The sequence below is a fragment of the Schistocerca serialis genome, chromosome 9, assembly GCF_023864345.2.
Source record: "Schistocerca serialis cubense isolate TAMUIC-IGC-003099 chromosome 9, iqSchSeri2.2, whole genome shotgun sequence".
Lineage (NCBI taxonomy): Eukaryota > Metazoa > Arthropoda > Insecta > Orthoptera > Acrididae > Schistocerca > Schistocerca serialis.
Window position 1 is genome coordinate 350626183 of NC_064646.1, and position 16405 is coordinate 350642587.

Here is a 16405-nt window from a genome sequence, read left to right on the forward strand (position 1 = left end):
CAGTCATTCCTTGCCAAGTGAAGCTCTGCCACCTGAATAGGATTATATTGAGAGTAGGTCAGGGATCACAGTGTTCTGACTGATTGGTGTATATGTTAGGAGGTTAAGATCATAATAGACTATGCAGTGTTAAAGTTGTTATTAGGTTTAAAATCCTCATATGATGGGCTCTCGAGCTCAGCAATTTTGATTTTAATGTTGTACATCAGCCAGGTAAGACACACAGTAATACCGGGTGATCAAAAAGTCAGTATAAATTTGAAAACTTAATAAACCACAGAATAATGTAGATAGAGAGGTAAAAATTGACACACATGCTTGGAATGACATGGGGTTTTATTAGAACAAAAAAAAAAAAAACCATATTGCTAGACTTGTGAAGGATCTCTTGCGCGCGTCGTTTGGTGATGATTGTGTGCTCAACCTCCACTTTCGTCATGCTTGGCCTCCCAGGTCCCCAGACCTCAGTCTGTGCGATTATTGGCTTTGGGGTTACCTGAAGTCGCAAGTGTATCATGATCGACCGACATCTCTAGGGATGCTGAAAGACAACATCTAACGCCAATGCCTCACCATAACTTCAGACATGCTTTACAGTACTGTTCACAACATTATTCCTTGACTACAGCTATTGTTGAGGAATGATGGTGTACATATTGAGCATTTTCTGTAAAGAACATCATCTTTGCTTTGTCTTACTTTGTTATGCTAATTATTGTTATTCTGATCAGATGAAGCGCCATCTGTCGGACATTTTTTGAATGTTTGTATTTTTTTGGTTCTAATAAAACCCCATGTCATTCCAAGCATGTGTGTCAATTTGTACGTCACTATCTACATTATTCCGTGATATATTCAGTTTTCAAATTTATATTGACTTTTTGATCACCCAGTATAATGGGACCGTCAACAGTTTACATCACAATCACAGTTTGTTATTTACAGTGGTGTGTTATGTAAGAAAAAGCAGATAGGGGCTGTGAATAGCTGTATCAGCTGTTTCATGTGCAGATATTGAGACAAGCATGTGATTTAATGTTACTACGCCACAGAGGATGTAGAGCCACAGAATGCCTAGTTGCTGAAAATTAATGGTGGCAATCCAGAAAAAAGGATGTGGGCAAGTATGTAAGGAATTGTATACAATCCCCACAGCAAGCAAAATTGAGCCATCAGTGAATAACAGTGCAAAAGTTACCTGAGAACGGCATGCAGTTTCAGGTGATTGGAGTGGACATTCTAGGCCCTAATAAGCAAACTCCCAACAGTTGACCATTACATACTGTCCATTACAAATCACTTCTCACATTACCTGGTGACAACTGTCATTCCAAATTAGCAGACTGGAGCAGTAGCATAGGCTGTGGATGGGTTTTTGAGGTTTGAAATCCCAGAAAGCTTTGGCTATGGATCAAGGGATGAATCTTAAGTCAGAGTTAATGAAGCAGTTAAGTTAGCTACTGCAGGGAAAACGAGCATTTTGCATCAGCAGGTCATTAACAGAGCAGAACAAGTGTATTGGATTGACACGGTACCCCCTGAGTGGGAGGCCACAAGTTCAATCTTTACTAAGGCTAATTTAAAAGAGTTGTGTTAACAATTATGACAGGAAAAATATTAGCTGCTAATGATTCACTATGTGCATCAGGAGGGTGACATAAAATGAGTGTCCTGGAGGTGCAGAGATCAACCTACTATGGGATATATGTATTATACCTTGCAAAATGGACAACATTGACACTCGAAAAATGTTCAAAACAAACCTTTCATGGTTGAACACCAAATGAGAAATGGTGCACCACAGTGATCACAGAAGTTTGCACCATCAAGATCAAAGGCAAACTCCTTGGGAGCTACAAACCATGCAGGGTTTCAGCTAGGTATCCACCCTTAAAGAATGCATATAGAATAATATTGGTGTAATAGGGTGTTGAGAACTGATGGAATTTGATGGCATGCAACCAAATGTGAAACATTCTGTCTTGGAGCTTATCATGAAACTGACTACCCTTTAAGGCATAGCTGCAGTTAGTGTGATAGTGTTTTATAGACACGGAAAAAACAAACATCCACAGGCTAAATTTGTGAAGTGGTTCCAAATGGTGTCAAGCGCAATGTAACACGCTTTTCAGGAGGGATGTTTGCTCAAAAGGAGTATGATTTTTATACAAGACCAGGACTCAAACAAAAGTAATTTATTTTGACCAGCTATTGGCCAAAAACAGTGATCATACCATAGTTGTAATTCATCTATGTCCACCTTCCCACTCTTGCTAGCTGTGACGTAAATACACTGAAGTCTCAAAGAAACTGGTATAGGCATGTGTATTCAAATACAGAAATATGTAAACAGGCAGAATGTGATGCTGCAGTCGGCAGTGCCTATATTAGACAACAAGTGTCTAGTGCAGTTGTTAAATTGGTTACTGCTGCTAAAATGGCATGTTATAAAAATTTAAGTGACTTTGAATGTGGTGTCATGGTTGGCACATGAGCAATGGGGCACAGCATCAGAAAAATGTTCAAATCTGTGTGAAATCTTATGGGACTTAAACTGCTAAGGTCATCAGTCCCTAAGCTTACACACTACTTAACCCAAACTATCCTGAGGACAAACACACACACCTATGCCCGAGGGAGGTCTCAAACCTCTGCCGGGACCAGCCACCCTTAGACAACACAGCATGTCCGAGGTAGCGATGAAATGGATATTTTCCAGTACGACCATTTCGAGGGTGTACCGTGAATATCAGGAACATGGTAAAACATAAAATCTCCAACATCACAGTGGTCAAAAAAAGATCCTGCAAGAACGGGATCAACGTCGACTGAAGAGAATTGTTCAGTATGACAGAAGTGCAACCCTTCCGTAATTTGCTGCAGATTTCAATGCTGGGCCATCAACAAGTGTCAGCATGTGAACCAGTCAATGAAACATCATTGATATGGGCTTTCAGAGCAGAAGGCCCACTCTTGTACCCTTGATGTCTGCACGACACAAAGCTTTACGCCTTTCCTGGGCCCATCGACACCGACATTGGATTGTTGATGGCTGGAAACATGTTGCCTAATCGGACAGTCTCGTTTCAAATTGTACCGAGTGAATGGACATGTACGGGTATGCAGACAGCGTCATGACTCCATGGATCCAGCATGTCAGCAGGGGCTGTTCAAGTTGGTGGAGGCTCTGTAATGGTGTGGGGCGTGTGCAGTTGGAGTGATATTGTACCCCTGATATGTCTAGATATCACTCTGACAGGTGACACGTATGTAAGGTAAGCATTCTGTCTGATCGCCTGCATCCATTCATGTCCATTGTACATTCCGATGGACTTCCAGCAGGACAATGTGACACACCACACATCCAGAATTGCCACAGAGTGGCCCCAGGAACATCTTCTGAGTTTAAATACTTTCCCTGGCCACCAAACTCCCCAGACATAAAGATTATTGAGCATTTCTGAGGTGTCTTGCATTGTGCTGTTCAGAAGAGAGCTCGACCCCCTTATGATCGTACGGATTTATGGACAATCCTGCAGGATTCATGGTGTCAATTCCCTCCAGCACACTACTTCAGACATTAGTCGAGTCCCTGCCACATTATGTTGCGGCACTTACGCGTACTTATGGGGGCCCTACACAATATTAGGCAGGTGTATCAGTTTCTTTGGCTTTTCAGTGTATTACCTACTGTCCGTGCAAGATCACAAACATGATAAAGAATTGTAGGGAACTGAGCACCTCCAACTTTTTGCAGTATGATAAATAAATTTCCAGCCCATTTATCTTCGAGATTAACATTCAGCATAATTGTATATGAATGTGTTAAGCCATTGACATTAGACAAATCTCTTTGTACCTCTACTTTCCAGGGTTCCTTTCATAGGCATTCCCTCTTCAAATCGTAGTTGGTCGGAGCTGAAAACAAATTTGTTACTGAACGATGGGATAAGTTTATCTCATTTACAAATTTTCGGGCCGATTCTGCAGTTTGCTGTACGTCACCAAGTTGATGCTTTGCTTGAAATTTTGTTATCTGATGGCTTCCAATTCTGTAGCACTGTTTGGAGCTATGGAGAAATCCACTGCTTCCCTTGAAATCAGTGTAGTATATGTCACATAAAATTTGATCTGCATAATGTAGTAGGTCACTGTCACGCATGTCCTGTAAAGTGTATCAAGCACCTTGAAACGCACGAACACAAATTTATTTATATATATATATATATATATATATATATAATGGAAGGAAACATTCCACATGGGAAAAATTATATATAAAATATAAAATTATATATAAAAAAAACAAAGATGAGGTGACTTACCGAACAAAAGCGCTGGCAGGTCGATAGACACACAAACAAACACAAACATACACACAAAATTCAAGCTTTCGCAACAAACTGTTGCCTCATCAGGAAAGAGGGAAGGAGAGGGGAAGACGAAAGGAAGTGGGTTTTAAGGGAGAGGGTAAGGAGTCATTCCAATCCCGGGAGCGGAAAGACTTACCTTAGGGGGAAAAAAGGACAGGTATACACTCGCACACACGCACATATCCATCCACACATACAGACACAAGCAGACATATTTGAAGACCAAGGTGGAAAGTGTAACATGAGGTGAAATGAAAATGAAAATAAAAATAAAAATATATGGCGAGAGATAAAGGTGAACCGGAAAGAAACTGGAGATCTGGAATAAGAAAAGGCGAAAAGGTGTTGGTTACAGCTGGGCTATGTTGGACTTGGGTTGGTAGACAACGATGTGCATAAAGGTTAGGTGGTTGTGTTACCGCCAAAACACGTTAAAGGACGGAGAAATTCGGGAAAATTTCGAAAAAACTGCGTGTAGTATATTAAAAGGAGTGGTATTGTGGTGGCAGATTATGAAAATGAGGCTAACAATTGTCTGGCGAAGAAATAATGGCGTTAAAACCCGTGGGAAGCGGCTAAAAATGATCAGTGATGTGGGAAAAACGGAAATGGAAATAAAGCGAAAGTTATTAGAACTGGCCGAAATGGTTGTTTAAAAGGTGAAAGGAGCTGTTTGTGAACTAGAAACGGTGGATATTATAGCGGCGGTAGTGCTGAAAGCGGCAAAAAAATATTTTTTTGGTTATGGTTTGGAAGTGGGTTACGTATTATTGAGTATATATATAGGCGGGATAAAATAGTATAGCAGATTACGGTAAAAAGGAGAAGGTGAATACAAAGTGAAACTACTGGCAAAAACAGAAAGAGGAAAATAAGACGACAGAAAAGATTTCGAAATGCAACAGTGACAATAACAAACGTAATTGTTGGATTCAAATTAATGATATCAATATAATGGAAGGAAACATTCCACGTGGGAAAAATTATATATAAAAAAACAAAGATGAGGTGACTTACCGAACAAAAGCGCTGGCAGGTCGATAGACACACAAACAAACACAAACATACACACAAAATTCAAGCTTTCGCAACAAACTGTTGCCTCATCAGGAAAGAGGGAAGGAGAGGGGAAGACGAAAGGAAGTGGGTTTTAAGGGAGAGGGTAAGGAGTCATTCCAATCCCGGGAGCAGAAAGACTTACCTTAGGGGGAAAAAAGGACAGGTATACACTCGCACACACGCACATATCCATCCACACATACAGACACAAGCAGACATATTTAAACTTTGGCAACTATTTTTGTAAATATGTCTGCTTGTGTCTGTATGTGTGGATGGATATGTGCGTGTGTGCGAGTGTATACCTGTCCTTTTTTCCCCCTAAGGTAAGTCTTTCCGCTCCCGGGATTGGAATGACTCCTTACCCTCTCCCTTAAAACCCACTTCCTTTCGTCTTCCCCTCCCCTTCCCTCTTTCCTGATGAGGCAACAGTTTGTTGCGAAAGCTTGAATTTTGTGTGTGTGTTTGTGTTTGTTTGTGTGTCTATCGACCTGCCAGCGCTTTTGTTCGGTAAGTCACCTCATCTTTGTTTTTTTTTAATATATATATATATATATATATATAAAAAGTACACCATGTCCTCCCTGTTAGAACTTAGCACTGGAGATTGGATTTGTGGTTTCCTGTTTGACAACGATGATGGATTACATGGCTCGGGACCCTGTTTGCACAGTTGAGCTTATACGACACCACACATTCCACTGGCTCATCCCGCAGAAATGCTAATATTTCATTTGCCATTCTGTGAAATTCTTTGGGTTCCTATCTGAAAAAATGTCAACTTTGGCAACTATTGTTGTAAATATAGTGCAGTGTTCAGTTTGTTTATCATTACCGTTGCTCTGCTTTGTATGAACACTACTAGCACTGTTGTGAGTTACTTGTCAACTAAGCAGTTCAGCTACACTTCTTAGCTTCATGCTGTCATCTGGTTGTCTACAAATGTCATGACATCCTCTAATGACTTACCAGAGGAAAGTGTGGCTGGGTTGGCATTACTGATGTCTAGAATAGGCAGTGAAACTCTAGGTAAGATATTCTCTGACTTTCCCTCTCTTAATGCACTTAATTGCTTACTTGGTTGAATATTATCTGAGTCATGTGATCTAGCTAAAGCGGGACTGTCTCCTGTGTGGTTAGTCTCTGTACTGATCATTGCAAAGAGTACACACTAGGACAGCAAGCAGTTGTAATAGGAAGGAAAAAAAAGAGTACCCAAAGAGCAATTATATTTGTTATCACATTACATTCATTTTCAGCTTGCTCTTATTTCTGTACACTGGCCATTCTACATCTACGTCTACTACACCTATATTTATACTCCGCAAGCCACCCAACAGTGTGTGGCGGAGGGCACTTTACGTGCCACTGTCATTACCTCACTTTCCTGTTCCAGTCTCGTATGGTTCACGGGAAGAACGACTGCCGGAAAGCCTCCGTGCGTGCTCGAATCTCTCTAATTTTACATTTGTGATCTCCTCGGGAGGTATAAGTAGGCGGAAGCAATATATTCGATACCTCATCCAGAAACGCACCTCTCTTGCAGAGTCCGCCACTTGAGTTTGCTTAACATCTCCATAACGCTATCACGCTTACCAAATAACCCTGTGACGACACACGCCGCTCTTCTTTGGATCTTCTCCATCTCCTCTGTCAACCCGACATGGTATGTATCCAACACTGATGAGCAATACTCAAGTATAGGTCAAAAAAGTGTTTTGTAAGCCACCTCCTTTGTAGATGGACTACATTTTCTATGGACTCTCCCAATGAATCTCAACCTGGCACCCTTTGTTCCGCTATCATATAATCATACAATAAAGGATCCTTCTTTCTATGTTTTTGCAATACATTATATTTGTCTATGTTAAGGGTCAGTTGCTGCAATTTTCTAATGCTGCAACTTCTCTGTATACTACAGCATCATCCGCGAAAAGCCGCATGGAACTTCCGACACTATCTACTAGATCATTTATATATTGTGAAAAGCAATGGTCCCATAACACTCGCCTGTGGACGCCAGAGGTTACTGTAACGTCTGTAGACATCTCTCCATTGAGAACAACATGCTGTGTTCTGTTTGCTAAAAACTCTTCAATCCAGCCACGCAGCTGGTCTGATATTCCGTAGGCTCTTACTTTGTTTATCAGGCGACAGTGCGGAACTGTATCGAACGCCTTCCGGAAGTTGAGGAAAATGGCTTCTACCTGGGAGCCTGTATCTAATATTTTGTGGGTCTCATGAACAAATAAAGCGAGTTGGGCCTCACACGATTGCTGTTTCCAGAATCCATGTTGATTCCTACAGAGTAGATTCTGGGTTTCCAGAAATGACATGACACGCGAGCAAAAAACATGTTCTAAAATTCTACAACAGTTCAATGTCAGAGATATAGGCCTGTAGTTTTGCGCGTCTGATCGACGACCCTTCTTGAAAACTGGAACTACCTGTGCTCTTTTCCAATCATTTGTAACCTTCCGTTCCTCTAGAGACTTGCGGTACACGGCTGTTAGAAGGGGGGCAAGTTCTTTCGCGTACTCAGTGTAGAATCGAATTGGTATCCCATCAGGTCCAGTGGACTTTACTCTGTTGAGTGATTTCACTTGCTTTTCTATTCCTTGGACAGTTATTTCGATGTCAGCAATTTTTTCGTTCATGCGAGGATTTAGAGAAGGAACTGCAGTGCGGTCTTCCTCTGTGAAACAGCTTTGGAAAAAGGTGTTTAGTATTTCAGCTTTACGCGTGTCATCCTCTGTTTCAATGCCATCATCATCCCAGAGTGTCTGGATATGCTGCTTCGATCCACTTACTGATTTAACGTAAAACCAGAACTTCCTAGGATTTTCTGTCAAGTCGTTACATAGAATTTTACTTTCGAATTCACTGAACGCTTCACCTATAGCCCTCCTTACGCTAACTTTGACATTGTTTAGCTTCTGTTTGTCTGAGAGGTTTTGGCTGCGTTTAAATTTGCAGTGAAGCTCTCTTTGCTTTCGCAGTCGTTTCCTAACTTTGTTGTTGAACCACGGTGGGTTTTTCCCGTCCCTCACAGTTTTACTCGACACGTTCCTGTCTAAAGCGCATTTTACAATTGCCTTGAACTTTTTCCATAAACACTCAACATTGTCAGTGTCGGAACAGAAATTTTAATTTTGATTTGTTAGTTAGTCTGAAATCTGCTTCCTATTACTCTTGCTAAACAGATAAACCTTCCTCCCTTTTTTTATATTCCTATTTACTTCCATATTCAGGGATGCTGCAACGGCCTTATGATCACTGATTCCCTGTTCTGCACATACAGAGTCGAAAAGTTCTGGCCTGTTTGTTATCAGTAGGTCCAAAATGTTATCTCCACGAGTCAGTTCTCTGTTTAATTGCTCAAGGTAATTTTCGGATAGTGTACTCGTTATGTCACTCGATGCTCTGTCCCTACCACCCTTCCTAAACATCTGAGTGTCCCAGTCTATATCTGGTAAATTGAAATCTCCACCTAAGACTATAACATGCTGAGGAAATTTATGTGAAATGTATTCCAGATTTTCTCTCAGTTGTTTTGCCACTATTGCTGCTGAGTCGGGAGGTCGGTAAAAGGAGTCAATTATTAACCGAGCTCGGTTGTTGAGTATAACCTCCACCCATAATAATTCACAGGAACTATCCACTTCTATTTCACTATAGGATAAACTGCTACTAACAGCGACAAACACGGCACCACTGGTTGCATGCAATCTATCCTTTCTAAATACCATCTGTGTCTTTGTAAAAGTTTCGGCAGAATTTATCTCTGGCTTCAGCCAGCTTTCTGTAGCTATAACGATTTCAGCTTCGGTGCTTTCTATCAGCACTTGAAGTTCCGGTACTTTACCAACGCAGCTTCGACAGTTGACAATTACAATACTGATTGCTGCTTGGTCCCCGCATGTCCTGACTTTGCCCCGCACCCTTTGAGGCTGTTGCCCTTTCTGTGCTTGCCCGAGGCCACCTAACCTAAAAAACTGCCCAGTCCACACCACACAACCCCTGCTACCCGTGTAGCCAACTGCTGTGTGTAGTGGACTCCTGACCTATCCAGCGGAACCCGAAACCCCACCACCCTATGGCTCAAGTTTAGGAATCTGCAGCCCACACGGTCGCAGAACCATCTCAGCCTCTGATTCAGACCCTCCACTCGGCTCTGTACCAAAGGTCCACAGTCAGTCCTGTTGACGATGCTACAGATGGTGAGCTCTGCTTTCATCCCGCTAGTGAGACTGGCAGTCTTCACCAAATCAGATAGCCACCGGAAGCCAGAGAGGATTTCCTCTGATCCATAGAGACACACATCATTGGTGCCGACATGAGCGACCACCTGCAGATGGGTGCACCCTGTACCCTTCACGGCATCCGGAAGGACCCTTTCCACATCTGGAATGACTCCCCCCGGTATGCACACGGAGTAGACATTGGTGTTTTTCCCCTCCCTTGCAGCCTGATGTTGGAGCTCCCAACTACTAGTAAGCCCACCCTCTGCGACCGCCCGAATCTTGCATACTGAGGGGCAACCTCTGGAACAGGACAAGCAGCCATGTCCGGCCGAAGATCAGTATCAGCCGGAGACAGAGCCTGAAACCGGTTCGTCAGACAAACTGGAGAGGCCTTCCATTCAGTGCTCCGGAATGTCTTTCGCCCCCTGCCACACCTCGAGACAACCTCCCACTCTACCACGGGTGAAGGGTCAGTCTCAATGTGGGCAGTATCCCGGGCAGCCACAGCCGTAGTTCAATCGGGGGATGCGTGGGACGAGCTGGCTGTCCCAGACGAACCCCTGTCCGGACCCCCACAGTGATGCCAATTGGCAACAGCCTCAAGCTGTGTGACCGAAGCCAACACTCCCTGAAGCTGGGAGTGAAGGGATGCCAACTCAGTCCACATCCGAACACAGCAGTCGCAGTCCCTATCCATGCTAAATATAGTTGTGCAAAGAACGTCTGAACTAATCTACAGGGAGCACAAACAATTCGACACAAAATTTAAACGGTTATTAAAATACAAGACTGCCTAGTAAATGCAGTAATGCTGCAACTTGCGCACTGCTGACACACTGCTCGGCGGCAGAAGGCTAACTGTACTGTCGGTAACGTACAAAGACTGTTTGAAAGAAATAAACAAACGACAGATGACTACGGGACTTTACACGTCACAGGTATTAAAATGCAAATCTGCCCCTGCTAAAAAATACGAAACTACACAATGATTTGATGGATTTAACTTAACAAGTGCGCTAAGAACACTCAAACAAATTTTCAACTTGACTACTACACTTATATGAACACTAAATAAGCCACTTGCTGCTACTTGCGCACTGCTGACCCACTGCTTGGCGGCAATCCCTTGCATAGTAGCCTTGTAAATTATACTTATTGCATATCACGCCACTGACTGTACACACGAAGCACTGCATCCAATTAAAGTACTCTGCGGACACTTCACCTCTTGCAGCTCTACATCAGTCTCCTCAAGTTACCGCATTAAATACTCAAATCAGTTTTAGGTTTTCTAGCCTAAGTCTTTCTCTCTTAATGAAATGCCGGTCCTGTGCTACTTGTTCTGAACAATCTAGTGAAAACATGACATTTCATTGTCTTTAGCTCTCATTATGAGTACTTGCAGTAGATACTGTGCCGCTGGTTGTCTACCAGGATGTGATGTCAATGCAGTGTGACATAGTGTGCCAGAGGCGAAGTTCCCCTGGTGCTAGTGTGACAGTATGTCAGATAGACATCATCATTTGTCAATTTGCTCATTGCTGAGTGTCGTGACCTCATTTCCTTATTCATTCTTACGTAGTTGAAACTTCAGACAATTGTCTTCATCCACAGCGATCGGCCTCTCTTAATATGATGTGTAGAGGCAGGCTGGTAATCTTCACTTGATCCAACCATCTGTTTGCAGCTGTCCCACATGGTATCCTACCCTCAGCTTTTCCCTGCGCAGTGGTCTTCTCTAAATTATCTCCTTTCCGTCTAAAGATGTGTGCAAGGAACTGAAGGTATCTTTGGCTGACAAGAGAAGGAAACCTTCTTGTGATTTTAAGTTCTTCTATTGAAATATCTCTCCTTTTTTGTGTCCACAGTACTCGTAGCTTCCTCCACAAACACTGCATCTCGAAGGCATCAGTGCGGCTCTTATCACTACCCTTCACGGCCCAGATCTCACACCTGTATAAGAATACAGGAAACACGAATGCTTCTAACAAGTGCATCTTCATTGTCTTGGATATTGCCCAATTCTGACATATCTTAGTGAGTTTGACCATTACGACTCGGCCAAGAATGATTCGTCATCTTATCTCTTTATCAAACTTACTTGTGCAATTGATCTGAGAGCCTAGATGCACAGAATCACTCACTATCTCCAGATTCCTTAAGCATCCTGTAAGTTAGTTTCGATCGATGCCTTGGCGATTTGTAATCATTAGTTTGGTTTTTTTCATGTTTATCTCTAAGCCAAGGTTTAGACTAAAATCTTTCACTCTTGAGAACAGATTACCAACTTCTTTCTCACTTCCTGCTATGAGTGTAGTATCATCTGCAAAGCGTAAATTGTTGACTTTCCTGCCGCCAATTGAAATCCCACCGTTCCAGCCATCGGCACTTTCCTTATTACACACTCTGTGTAGATATTGTACAGCTGAGGTGACAGTATGTCAAATAGTAGCTACAGTAAATCTGCGAAAGTGCTTTAATCATTTATGATAACCTTGTACTTCCAGTAAAGACAGTGGCAACAGTCTGTAACTAAATCTTTTGTTTGATTTTGTAGTGTGAGTGCAACTCTTAGTCAGGTAAGTATGTGATATACTGTGTACCAGCGGACAACACCTCCCCTCCAGCCCCTACCATCTGTCAACCACAATCTTATTTTATTAGGGCTGCATGTACAGTACTGGGTTCACCTCTGTTCTGAACCTCCGTAAATGTCCTTCTAGTGACTTTAAGGGGTGTTTCAGTTAGTGTAATGTTTTAAGCCTTAATTTCATGAAGACTCATGCCATTTCAAACTAGCAAATCTGACACAACCATAATCTATTTGATACATTTTGTGTAAAACTCCTCTGGATCCAAATGGATAAGAAATTAAAATGGAATCATCATCCAGTTAAATTGATCAAGAATATCAGTTTAGCATGTTTCGACATTAGAAGCAATGTTGATGTAAAGCCAAGGGTGTTTGCTCGTTTTGCATGTTGTCAGTCCGTGTTGTGTTATAGGATTGTCTTCTGGACTAATTCACTTAAAATGAATAAGATGTTTGTTCAGCAATAATAACATTATTTAAAATAGGTAACAGTTCATCTTGGAAAGATCTCTGTAACGATACTGAAGTTCTTACAACCACTTTACAGTCCAATTACCTTGAGATTTTGGAACTGATAAAAAAGTCAGTTTCAGCTGTGATTTGTACAGTTGCAATTCTACACGTGAAAATAATTTCATATAGAGCACTCCTTGAGTAAGATCTAAAGTGGAGTTGTGTACTCCATGCAATGGCATTCAGCAAGTTCCAAAGCAATATAAAGCAAGAGGTCGAGATTTCTTACCAGTTCTAAAGAAAATTAAAAATTTACCTGAATATTTGGTCAGGCTCAAATATTGAAATTTCTTGTTATCTGTGGCAGGCAAGAGTGTTCATTGTATAGTTGCATGATAAGTGGTAGTGGGTTTGTAGTAACTTTTCTTTGGTGGGAAATATGAAACTTCTGATAGAAGATAATTAGCAAGTATGTTATATAAAACTATTAGCAGCAGATTATGCTCAAAAGTATTGGCTTTCCTTCCAATTTGGTAGTTGAAAGTTATCTAATGTACGCATGAATAATATGGAACAGTATGGTGATAGTTTATTATTAAAGCAACGTACAGATAAAGTTTTTTAGAGTTGGTTTCCTTTTGTTAATGTATACCTTGACTCATTCCAAATCTATATAGAATGTACAGAACAAATGAATGAATGAGATTTTGAACTGAGATTGCACACATATATGTGAAATGTCCCCCCATGATCCATGGACCTTGCTGTTAGTGGGGAGGCTTGTGTGCCTCAGCGATACAGATAGCCGTACCGTAGGTGCAACCACAACGGAGGGGTTTCTGTTGAGAGGCCAGACAAACTTGTGAATCCTGAAGAGGGGCAGCAGCCTTTTCAGTAGTTGCAGGGGCAACAGTCTGGATGATTGAATGATCTGGCCTTGTAACACTAACCAAAACGGCCTTGCTGTTGTGGCACTGCGAACGGCTGAAAGCAAGGGGAAACTACAGCCGTCATTTTTCCCGAGGGCATGCAGCTGTACTGTATGATTAAATGATGATGGCGTCCTCTTGGGTAATATATTCCAGAGGTAAAATAGTCCCCCATTCGGATCTCCGGGCAGGGACTACACAAGAGGATGTCGTTATCAGGAGAAAGAAAACTGGCGTTCTACGGATCGGAGCGTGGAATGTCAGATCCCTTAATAGGGCAGGTGTGTTAGAAAATTTAAAAAGGAAAATGGATAGGTTAAAGTTAGATATAGTGGCAATTAGTGAAGTTCAGTGGCAGGAGGAACAAGACTTTTGGTCAGGTGAATACAGGGTTATAAATAGAAAATCAAATAGGGGTAATGCAGGAGTTGGTTTAACAATGAATAAAAAAATAGGAGTGCGGGTAAGCTACTACAAACAGCATAGTGAACGCATTATTGTGGCCAAGATAGACACAAAGCCCACGCCTACTACAGTAGTACTAGTTTATATGCCAACTAGCTCTGCAGATGATGAAGCAATTGATGAAATGTATGATGAGATAAAAGAAATTATTCAGGTAGTGAAGTGAGACGAAAATTTAACAGTCATGGGTGACTGGAATTCGACAGTAGGAAAAGGAAGAGAATGAAACGTAGTAGGTGAATATGGATTGGGGCTAAGAAATAAAAGAGGAAGCCACCTGGTAGAATTTTGCACAGAGCATAACTTAATCATAGCTAACACTTGGATCAAGAATCATAAAAGAAGGTTGTATACATGGAAGAACCCTGGAGATATTAAAAGGTTTCAGATAGATTTTATAATGGTAAGACAGAGATTTAGGAATCAGGTTGTAATTGTAAGACATTTCCAGGGGCAGATGTGGACTCTGACCACAATCTATTGGTTATGACCTGTAGATTTAAACCGAAGAAACTGCAAAAAGGTGGGAATATAATGAGAGGGGCCTGGATAAACTGACTAACCCAGAGGTTGTACAGAGTTTCAGGGAGAGCATAAGGGAACAATTGACAGGAATGGGGGAAAGAAATACAATAGAAGAAGAATGGGTAGCTTTGAGGGATGAAATAGTGAAGGCAGCAGAGGATCAAGTAGGTAAAAAGACGAGGTCTAGTAGAAATCCACGGGTAACAGAAGAGATACTGAAATTAATCGATGAAAGGATAAAATACAAAAACACAGTAAATGGAGCAGGCAAAAAGGAATACAAAGTCTCAAAAATGGGATCGACAGGAAGTGCAAAATGGCTAAGCAGGGATGGCTAGAGGACAAATGTAAGGATGTAGAGGCTTATCTCACGAGGGGTAAGATAGATACTGCCTACAGGAAAATTAAAGAGACCTTTGGAGAAAAGAGAACCACTTGCATGAATATCAAGAGCTCTGATGTAAACCCAGTTCTAAGCAAAGAAGGGAAAGCAGAAAGGTGGAAGGAGTATATAGAGGGTCTATACAAGGGTGATGTTCTTGAGGACAATATTATGGAAATGGAAGAGGAGGTAGATGAAGATGAAATAGGAGATACGATACTGCGTGAAGATCAGTTTGGATTCCGTAGAAATGTTGGAACACGTGAGGCAATACTGACCCTACGACTTATTTTAGAAGAAAGATTAAGGAAAGGCAAACCTACGTTTCTAGCATTTGTAGACTTAGAGAAAGTTTTTGACACCGTTGACTGGAATACTCTCTTTCAAGTCCTGAAGGTAGCAGGGGTAAAATACAGGGGGCGAAAGGCTATTTACAATTTGAACAGAAACCACATGGCAGTTATAAAAGTCGAGGGGCATGAAAGGGAAGCAGTGGTTGGGAAGCGAGTGAGACAGGGTTGTAGCCTATCCCCGATGTTATTCAATCTGTATATTGAGCAAGCAGTAAAGGAAACAAAAGAAAAATTCGGAGTAGGTATTAAAATCCAGAGATAAGAAATAAAAACTTTGAGGTTCGCCGATGACATTGTAATTCTGTCACAGACAGCAAAGGACTTGGAACAGCAGTTGTACGGAATGGACAGTGTCTTGAAAGGAGGGTATAAGATGAACATCAACAAAAGCAAAATGAGGGTAATGGAAGGTAGTCAAATTAAGTCAGGTGATGCTAAGGGAATTAGATTAGGAAATGAGACACTTAAAGTAGTAAAGGAGGTTTGCTATTTGGGGAGCAAAATGACTGATGATGGTCGAAGTAGAGAGGATATAAAATGTAGACTGGCAATGGCAAGGAAAGCGTTTCTGAAGAAGAGAAATTTGTTAACATCGAGTATAGATTTAAGTGTCAGGAAGTCGTTTCTGATAGTATTTGTATGGAGTGTAGCCATGTATGGAAGTGAAACATGGACGGTAAATAGTTTAGACAAGAAGAGAATAGAAGCTTTCAAAATGTGGTGCTACAGAAGAATGCTGAAGATTAGATGGGTAGATCACATAACTAATGAGGAGCTGTTGAATAGAATTGGGGAAAAGAGGAGTTTGTGGCACAACTTGACTAGAAGAAGGGATCGATTGGTAGGACATTTTCTGAGGCATCAAGGAATCACCAATTTAGTACTGGAAGGCAGCGTGGAGGCTAAAAATCATAGAGGGAGACCAAGAGATGAATACACTAAGCAGATTCAGAAGGATGTAGGCTGCCATAGGTACAGGGAGATGATGAAGCTTGTACAGGATAGAGTAGCACGGAGAGCTGCATCAAT

General features: G+C 41.6%; 1 protein-coding gene across 1 annotated transcript in view; it reads left to right on the plus strand.

Moving 5' to 3' along the window:
• The window catches only part of LOC126419037 (DNA repair protein RAD50), a 263592-nt gene that overhangs the window by 229345 nt on the left and 17842 nt on the right, over positions 1–16405 (plus strand). The gene's annotated exons all lie outside the window — the stretch shown is intronic.